Genomic DNA, 8817 nt, shown 5'->3' on the forward strand with positions numbered 1-8817 from the left:
TACACAACGTTTGACCGTCCAATTTAACCGATGATATCACGAACTATATAACACATGATAATTATACGATTATGTATATGTACATATCTATACATATTTAACATGATTTCAGGATGGTTTAACATTTCATTGTGAACTAACAACAATGAGTTATAAGTATACTTTGAGACCACTAACTTAAGTTTTCAAAACGATAACTATATGTAACATTCTTTGACATATATACTTACAATCTATAATGTGTTGTGATTTATGTCACCAATATGATTTAAGTGTAATGGGATTAATTTGTAACCAAAATAATCTTGATAAATATCGAACAAGTTTGGGGAAGTGTGGAGTGCACACTTGTTTGAACTTATCTTGATTATGACGGGGGTTCGGGGGCAGCGCCCCTGATAAGCGGGGTCCAAGGGGTGGCAACCCCTGGCGGGGTCCAAGGGGCAGAGCCCCTAGCTGGGGTCGAGCTGCCAGGTCAACTTGGGAATTTTTTTTTTTGGGCTAACATTGCTTTATTAAAAATGTCTTAAAATTTTATTTTTGGCCCGGTTGGACCCAAAATAAAAGCCCGATTTTGAGCTTCTTTTACCGTATCATACCCATCATCTATACGTATTTACTATTGGTAAATACACATCAAATCAATATCCTTATCAGCCTTAGATCTGCCCTAGATAAGAGGGAATCTTATTTGTAAGCTAGCATACATTATTACTCAAAAATTCAACACAATAATTTGTCCTTGTTCCCTCAACAACCAGACTGTCCTATAAGTATCACCATCACCTTGGTTTTTCATTTCATTCTTACAACCATCTTTCTCTAACCAAAAACACACTTTTAGGAACTCTAAGTGTTCTTCACAATCTCAGCAAATACTCATGAAGAACTAGCTTCATGAACAACCTTTAATCATCATAAGAAAGTTTGATCAAGAATATTTTCTATCTTTTCCAGTAGCTTTATCCAAGTAACTTGAGGTAGTAACCTTATTCATAATCTTATTCGATTCATATTTATATAGCTATCTTATTTTGTGTTATAAAATTTTTAACAACAAGAACATAGTTTGAATGATTTCAAACCTGTTCGCAAACTAAATAGATCCTTCTAATTTGATTTTTAAAACACTTCAAAACCTGTAATATATCATATTATGACAAAATCGGATTAATCATATCTTGGCTAATTAACATAATATTTAATATATATTTACTTATGATTTGATTTTATATATTTCAGGACCACCCGTAAACAACACGAGAAGATTAATCATAAGACCTCATGATTGTACGCAACACGTCATCTGACAACACGGTACTTTATGTACGCAACACGTCATTTGACAACATGGTACCATGGGTCGAGATTAATTCTGATCAATACGAATACGATGGGGTCTTTATTTATTTTATTGAGCAACTAGTTGTGGACCATTAACAACAGACTGCTAACTACGGACTAAGAAAATATTAAAAGTATTATAAGTATATATATATATATATATATATATATATATATATATATATATATATATATATATATATATATATATATATATATATATATATATATATGTAACGATTACTTGAAAAGAAAATATGTTGATATATTATATATATGGTTAGGTTCGTGATATCTATCGGAGACCAAGTCGAGTTAAATACCTTCAAGGAAAAGGTGAGTATATAGTCCCACTTTTAAACTCTAAATATTTCGGGATGAGAATACATGCATTTTATGATTTACGTTATGGACACAAGTGATTAAAATTATATATTCTACATTGAGTTGTACCACTGGCATATCTCCCTGTAACTTGGTAACTACTATTTACATGCGGTATTGTAAACGCGAATCCTGTTGATAGATCTATCGGGCCTGACAACCCCAACCGGACTGGACGACCAGCATTCAACGGTTGCACAGTACTTCGTTTCGGTGACTACACTTGGTACGGTGTAGTAAGATTTCATAATAAAGGGAATATCCGACGTTGATTAAATGTTAAGTATGGTTATCAAGTGCTCAACAACTTAGAATATTTTTATTAAAACGTTTATATATGAAATCTTGTGGTCTATATTCATAACGCTGCCGGCATTAAACCTATATCTCACCAACTTTATGTTGACGTTTTAAGCATGTTTATTCTCAGGTGATAACTAAAAGCTTCCGCTGCAACATGTTGAATTTAAGCAAGATCTTGAGTATGCATATTTGTGTCAAAAATAAAACTGCATATCAGAGGATTTGTAATGTAAAATATGTTGGAAGTCGTATTGTTATTATCACATGTAAAGTTTGTAAGTCTAAGATTATCGCTAAACGATAATCATTATTATCTTGTTTAAACCTTGTTTTTGTAATAAAAGTTATGGTTTGTATTGTAAAAACGAATGCAGTTTTTGAAAAACGTCGCATATAGAGGTCAATACCTCGCGATGAAATCATATGTTATTGTATTCGTCCTTATGGTTAAGGTCGGGTTATGACATGTGGTATCAAAGCGTTGGTCTTAGAGAACCAGAGAATTTGCATTAGTGTGTCTTATCGAGTTTGTTAGGATGCATTAGTGAGTCTGGACTTTGACCGTGTTTGATTTCGAAAACTATTGCTTATCCTCGTTGGTTAAAAATTAATATGTAAATATTATGTGGTATTAACGTGCTAGTTGTTATGTGATAGATGTCTGGCTTAGAACTTATTATCACATTCAGCGACTCCGAACCAGACTCTTCAGATGGTGTTCCAGTCATTAATCTATCCGATGATGAAAGCGACACCTTTGGGGAAGACTCACAAGTTCCGGAAGAATCAATTGAAGAGGAACCAGAAAGTGATCCTGAGGAGGAAGAAATACAGGAAATTACGAAAGACAAGTTCGAACGAGGAAAGAAACGAAAGGCTACTGAAATGGAAAATCTAAATCCCGAGTCTAGAGAGGATGTTGTGGCACCAACTCCACCAGATACTTCCACACCTATTCCCGCTATTCCTATTAGTTCTATCCAGACATCCAGTTCTTCGGTTCCTCAGCCAAAATGCAGGGAGACAACCAGGATAACCTTTAAGCGATTTCTTTGAACACAAATGCTTTGGGTTAAATGATGCGCTGTTGTTTTAAACCATGGGATCATATAATGTTTTGTATAATATTACTAGTGTGGTTTACTTAATGTTTGATGTAAGATAAGCATATGTAAAATAGTGAAGTGTGAAATGCAATAATTTTCCATGGTTAAGTATTATTTGGGTGGTAGTAATTGATTTTCGTACTAAGCTATTAAGTATGAACTTTAACGGGTAGGTACTACCCTAGATATAATTATAAAATGCTAATAAGAAGAAAAGGCTTTTATAATAATAACTGGTTCATATTATTAATAAGCTACGATGTACTGTAAATACATACTACATCTATAATATTCCATGTGAATAATTATTTTTTCATTCTTATTGAAGATTATGGCGCGATTGAACCGAATGACGGAACAAGAAATCCAGGAACTCATCAATCAGCGAGTGAACGACAGAATGTTATGGGTCGAGGCTGCAAGAGGTGCTGCAGTTAACCCAAATCCTCGTGTGGGGTGCACTTACAAAACTTTTCAAGGTTGCAAGCCCTCATCATTCAGTGGAACAGAAGGACCGGTCGGTTTAACCCGGTGGATCGAAAAGATTGAGTCTGTGTTTAAAATTAGTGGTTGTATTGAGAAGGACATGACCAAGTATGCATCGTGCACCCTACAAGATAGTGCACTCACGTGGTGGAAAAACTATGTGAAGGCCGTAGGAGGAGATGTAGCTTATGATACTCCTTGAGAAGAATTCAAAACAATGCTAATCAACGAATATTGTCCAAAGAACGAGGTTAGGAAGTTGGAAGCTGAATTACGAAGCCTGAAAGCTGTTGGCACTAAACTCACCAACTACAATTAGCGATTCATGGAATTAGCTTTGCTATGTCCCGAATTGGTACCAACCGAAGAACGGAAGATTGAACTGTACAAAGACGGTTTGCCTAAAAAGGTCAAGGCAAATGTTACAGCATCCAAACCCAAGACTATTCATGAAGCTATCACCATGGCGAACGAATTGATGGACCAGATTATTCTGGATAAGAACACCGATGTCAAGACATCGGGAAACAAAAGAACGTGGGAAGGTAGTCATCAACAATCCAACAAGAAACAAGAAACCACGCAAGGTGCGGGTAGCGGTTCAAACTCAGGTTACAAAGGACGAAATCCTTTATGTAACAGATGCCACAAACATCACTCTGGTTATTGTAATGTGGTGTGCAATAATTGTAATCGAAAAGGTCATCTTGCTGAAGATTGTAGGGTTCCCGCTACAAATACAAATGGTACCAAGACTCCTGCCACCAATGCAAATAGAACTGCCTTGGCCACTGTTACTTGTTATGGGTGTGGGAAACAGGGTCATTATAAGAGCCAGTGTCCGAATCCAGAGAAGAATAATGGATCTGCACGTGGAAGAGCATTTGTTATTAATGCTAAAGAGGCGTGTGAAGACCCGGAGCTTGTTACGGGTACGTTTACCATTAATAACTTATCCGCATCTATTATATTTGACACTGGTGCCGATAGAAGTTACGTGTGTAGAGACTTTTACGCTAAATTGAATTGTTCATCATTACCTCTAGATGCTAAGTACATGATTGAGTTAGCTAATGGTAAACTAATTAAAGCCGATAAAATTTACCGTGATTGTAAAATAAATTTAGCCGGAGAAACATTTAAGATTGATTTGATACCCGTAGAATTAGGAAGTTTTGATGTAATAGTCAGCATGGACTGGATGTCCAAAATAGGAGCTGAAGTTGTGTGTGCCAATAAGGCAATTCGCATTCCTCGTAAGGATAAAATGCCAGTAATGATTTATGGAGAGAAGGGCAACTCAAAGCTAAAACTCATCAGTTGTTTGAAAGCTCAAAAGTGCTTGAAGAAAGGGTGCTATGCTATCTTAGCACATGTTAATAAAGTCGAAACGAAGGAGAAAGTGAAGAGCATCAATGATGTGCCTGTGGCAAGAGATTTTCCTGAAGTCTTTCCGGAAGAGTTGCCGGGATTACCTCCATTTAGATCTGTAGAATTTCAAATAGATCTAGTACCAGGAGCTGCACCAGTGGCTCGTGCTCCATATAGACTTGCACCATCTGAGATGAAAGAGTTACAAAGCCAGTTACAAGAATTACTGGACCGTGGTTTTATTCGACCGAGCACTTCACCGTGGGGAGCTCCGATTTTATTCGTCAAGAAGAAAGATGGATCTTTCCGAATGTGTATAGATTATCGTGAATTAAATAAGTTAACTATCAAGAATCGGTATCCACTACCGAGAATTGATGATTTATTTGATCAATTGCAAGGATCATGTGTTTACTCGAAAATCGACCTAAGGTCGGGCTATCATCAACTACGCGTCAAAGAAGAAGATATTCCGAAAACTGCTTTTCGGACACGCTACGGTCATTATGAATTTTTGGTCATGCCGTTTGGATTAACGAATGCGCCAGCTGTATTCATGGACCTCATGAATCGAGTTTGTAGTCCGTATTTAGATAAGTTTGTTATCGTTTTCATTGACGATATTCTTATCTATTCCGAGAGTGAGTAAGAGCATGAACAGCATTTAAGATTGGTATTAGAATTGTTAAGAAAAGAACAATTATACGCCAAATTTTCTAAGTGTGCATTTTGGTTAAAAGAAGTGCAAGTTCTTGGTCATGTTGTTAGTAGCAAAGGAATTCAGGTTGACCCAGCTAAAATTGAGGCCATTGAAAAATGAGAGACTCCTAAGACACCAACGCAGATACGCCAATTTTTAGGTTTAGCCGGTTATTATAGAAGGTTTATTCAAGATTTTTCCCGAATAGCTAAACCATTGACAACGTTAACACAAAAAGGGAAGAAGTACGAATGGACCTTTGAGCAGGAGAGTGCATTTCAATTACTCAAGAAGAAGTTGACCACGGCACCTATTTTATCGTTACCTGAAGGGAACGATGATTTTGAGATATATTGTGATGCTTCGCGACAAGGTTTTGGTTGCGTCCTTATGCAACGAAAGAAAGTTATTGCATACGCATCCCGACAATTGAAGATTCACGAGCGGAATTATAAGACGCATGATCTAGAATTAGGGGCAGTAGTGTTTGCATTGAAGATATGGAGACACTATTTATATGGAGTTAAATGCACTGTGTTTACTGATCATAAAAGCCTTCAACATATTTTCGATCAAAAACAGCTGAACATGAGGCAACGTAGGTGGGTCGAGCTGATAAACGACTACGATTGTGAGATTCGCTATCATCCCGGGAAAGCGAATGTAGTGGCCGATGCTTTAAGCAGAAAGGAACGAGAACCAATTCGAGTACGAGCAATGAACATAAAAATTCGTATGAATCTCAACTCACAAATCAAAGAGGCTCAACGAGAAGCTCTTACTAAAGAAACATAGGAAATGAAATAATGAAGAAGTATGCGAAGCAACTCGTTATACGGGAAGACGGAATTCGATATTTTGCAAACCGTATTTGGGTACCGAAGTTGGGTGGATTAAGGAAGTTGATATTGAATGAGGCACACAAGACAAGATACTCGATACATCCTGGAGTTGGAAAGATGTACCAAGATCGTAAGACGCATTATTGGTGGCCTAATTTAAAGACAGACATTGCAACGTATGTTGGGGAATGTTTAACTTGTTCTAAAGTTAAAGCAGAACACCAGAAGCCGTCAGGGTTACTTCAACAACCAGAAATCCCAGAATGGAAATGGGATGGTATTACCATGGATTTCATCACAAAGTTACCTAAGACTGCCTGGGGTTATGACAACATTTGGGTAATAGTTGATCGACTCACCAAATCTGCACATTTCTTGCCTATAAAGGAAATGGATAGAATGGAGAAACTATTACGACTGTACATAAAGGAAATTGTTTCAAGGCATGGAATACCTATTTCCATTATATCCGATCGTGATAGTAGATTTACATCAAAGTTCTGGCAATCACTACAGGAGGCCCTAGGAACTCGTTTGGATATGAGTACCGCATATCATCCGCAAACTGACGGGCAGAGTGAAAGAACAATTCAGACTCTTGAAGACATGCTTAGGGCATGTGTGATCAATTTTGGAAACGGATGGGATAAATATCTACCACTAGCAGAATTCTCGTATAATAATAGTTATCATGCGAGCCTTAAAGCTGCACCATTCGAAGCACTGTATGGAAGGAAGTGTAGATCCCCTATCTGTTGGAACGAAGTAGGAGATCGACAATTAACTGGACCCGAGATCATCCATGAAACTACTGAGAAGATAGTGCAAATCAAGGAGAGATTGAAAACAGCCCGTAGTCGCCAAAAGAGCTACGCCGATGTCCGAAGGAAACCATTAGAGTTTTAGATCGGTGATATGGTTATGTTAAAGGTGTCACCTTGGAAAGGTGTAATACATTTTGGAAAAAGAGGTAAACTGAACCCAAGGTATGTAGGCCCGTTCAAGATCATCGAACGCATTGGACCGGTAGCTTATTGACTCGAATTACCACAACAACTTGCCGGAGTACATAATACATTTCACGTTTCAAACCTTAAGAAGTGTCTTGCAAAGGAAGACCTCACCATTCCTCTTGAAGAAATCCAAGTCGACGAGAAACTACAATTCATAGAAGAACCAGTCGAAATCATGGACCGTGAAGTTAAACAACTCAAGCAGAGCAACATACCAATCGTTAAGGTTCGTTGGAATGCTCGAAGGGGTCCCGAGTTTACTTGGGAACGAGAGGATCATATGAAACAAAAGTACCCACATTTGTTTCCCGAGAACGCAAAATAGGTACAATTTTAAAATTTCGGGACGAAATTTATTTAACGGGTAGGTACTGTAACGACCTGGAATTTTCCGATCGTTCTATACTTGTGAGAATAATATTTACATAAATTAAACCTTACCAACATGATAAGCAATCCAAACTGTTGAGACTTATATTTTTGAAAAGAGTTTTACACAACGTTTGACCATCCAATTTAACCGATGATATCACGAACTATATAACACATGATAATTATACGATTATATATATGTACATATCTATACATATTTAACATGATTTCAGGATGGTTTAACATTTCATTGTGAACTAACAACAATGAGTTATAAGTATACTTTGAGACCACTAACTTAAGTTTTCAAAACGATAACTATATGTAACGTTCTTTGACATATATACTTACAATCTATAATGTGTTGTGATTTATGTCACCAATATGATTTAAGTGTAATGGGATTAATTTGTAACCAAAATAATCTTGATAAATATCGAACAAGTTTGGGGAAGTGTGGAGTGCACACTTGTTTGAACTTATCTTGATTATGACGGGGGTTCGGGGGCAGCGCCCCCAATAAGCGGGGTTCAAGGGGTGGAAACCCCTGGCGGGGTCCAAGGGGCAGAGCCCCTGGCTGGGGTCGAGCTGCCAGGTCAACTTGGAAATTTTTTTTGGGCTAACATTGCTTTATTAAAAATGTCTTAAAATTTTATTTTTGGCCCGGTTGGACCCAAAATAAAAGCCCGATTTTGAGCTTCTTTTACCGTATCATACCCATCATCTATACGTATTTACTATTGGTAAATACACATCAAATCAATATCCTTATCAGCCTTAGATCTGCCCTAGATAAGAGGGAATCTTATTTGTAAGCTAGCATACATTATTACTCAAAAATTCAACACAATAATTTGTCCTTGTTCCCTCAACAACCAGACTGTCCTATAAGTATC

The sequence above is a fragment of the Rutidosis leptorrhynchoides genome, chromosome 4, assembly GCF_046630445.1.
Source record: "Rutidosis leptorrhynchoides isolate AG116_Rl617_1_P2 chromosome 4, CSIRO_AGI_Rlap_v1, whole genome shotgun sequence".
Taxonomy (NCBI): domain Eukaryota; kingdom Viridiplantae; phylum Streptophyta; class Magnoliopsida; order Asterales; family Asteraceae; genus Rutidosis; species Rutidosis leptorrhynchoides.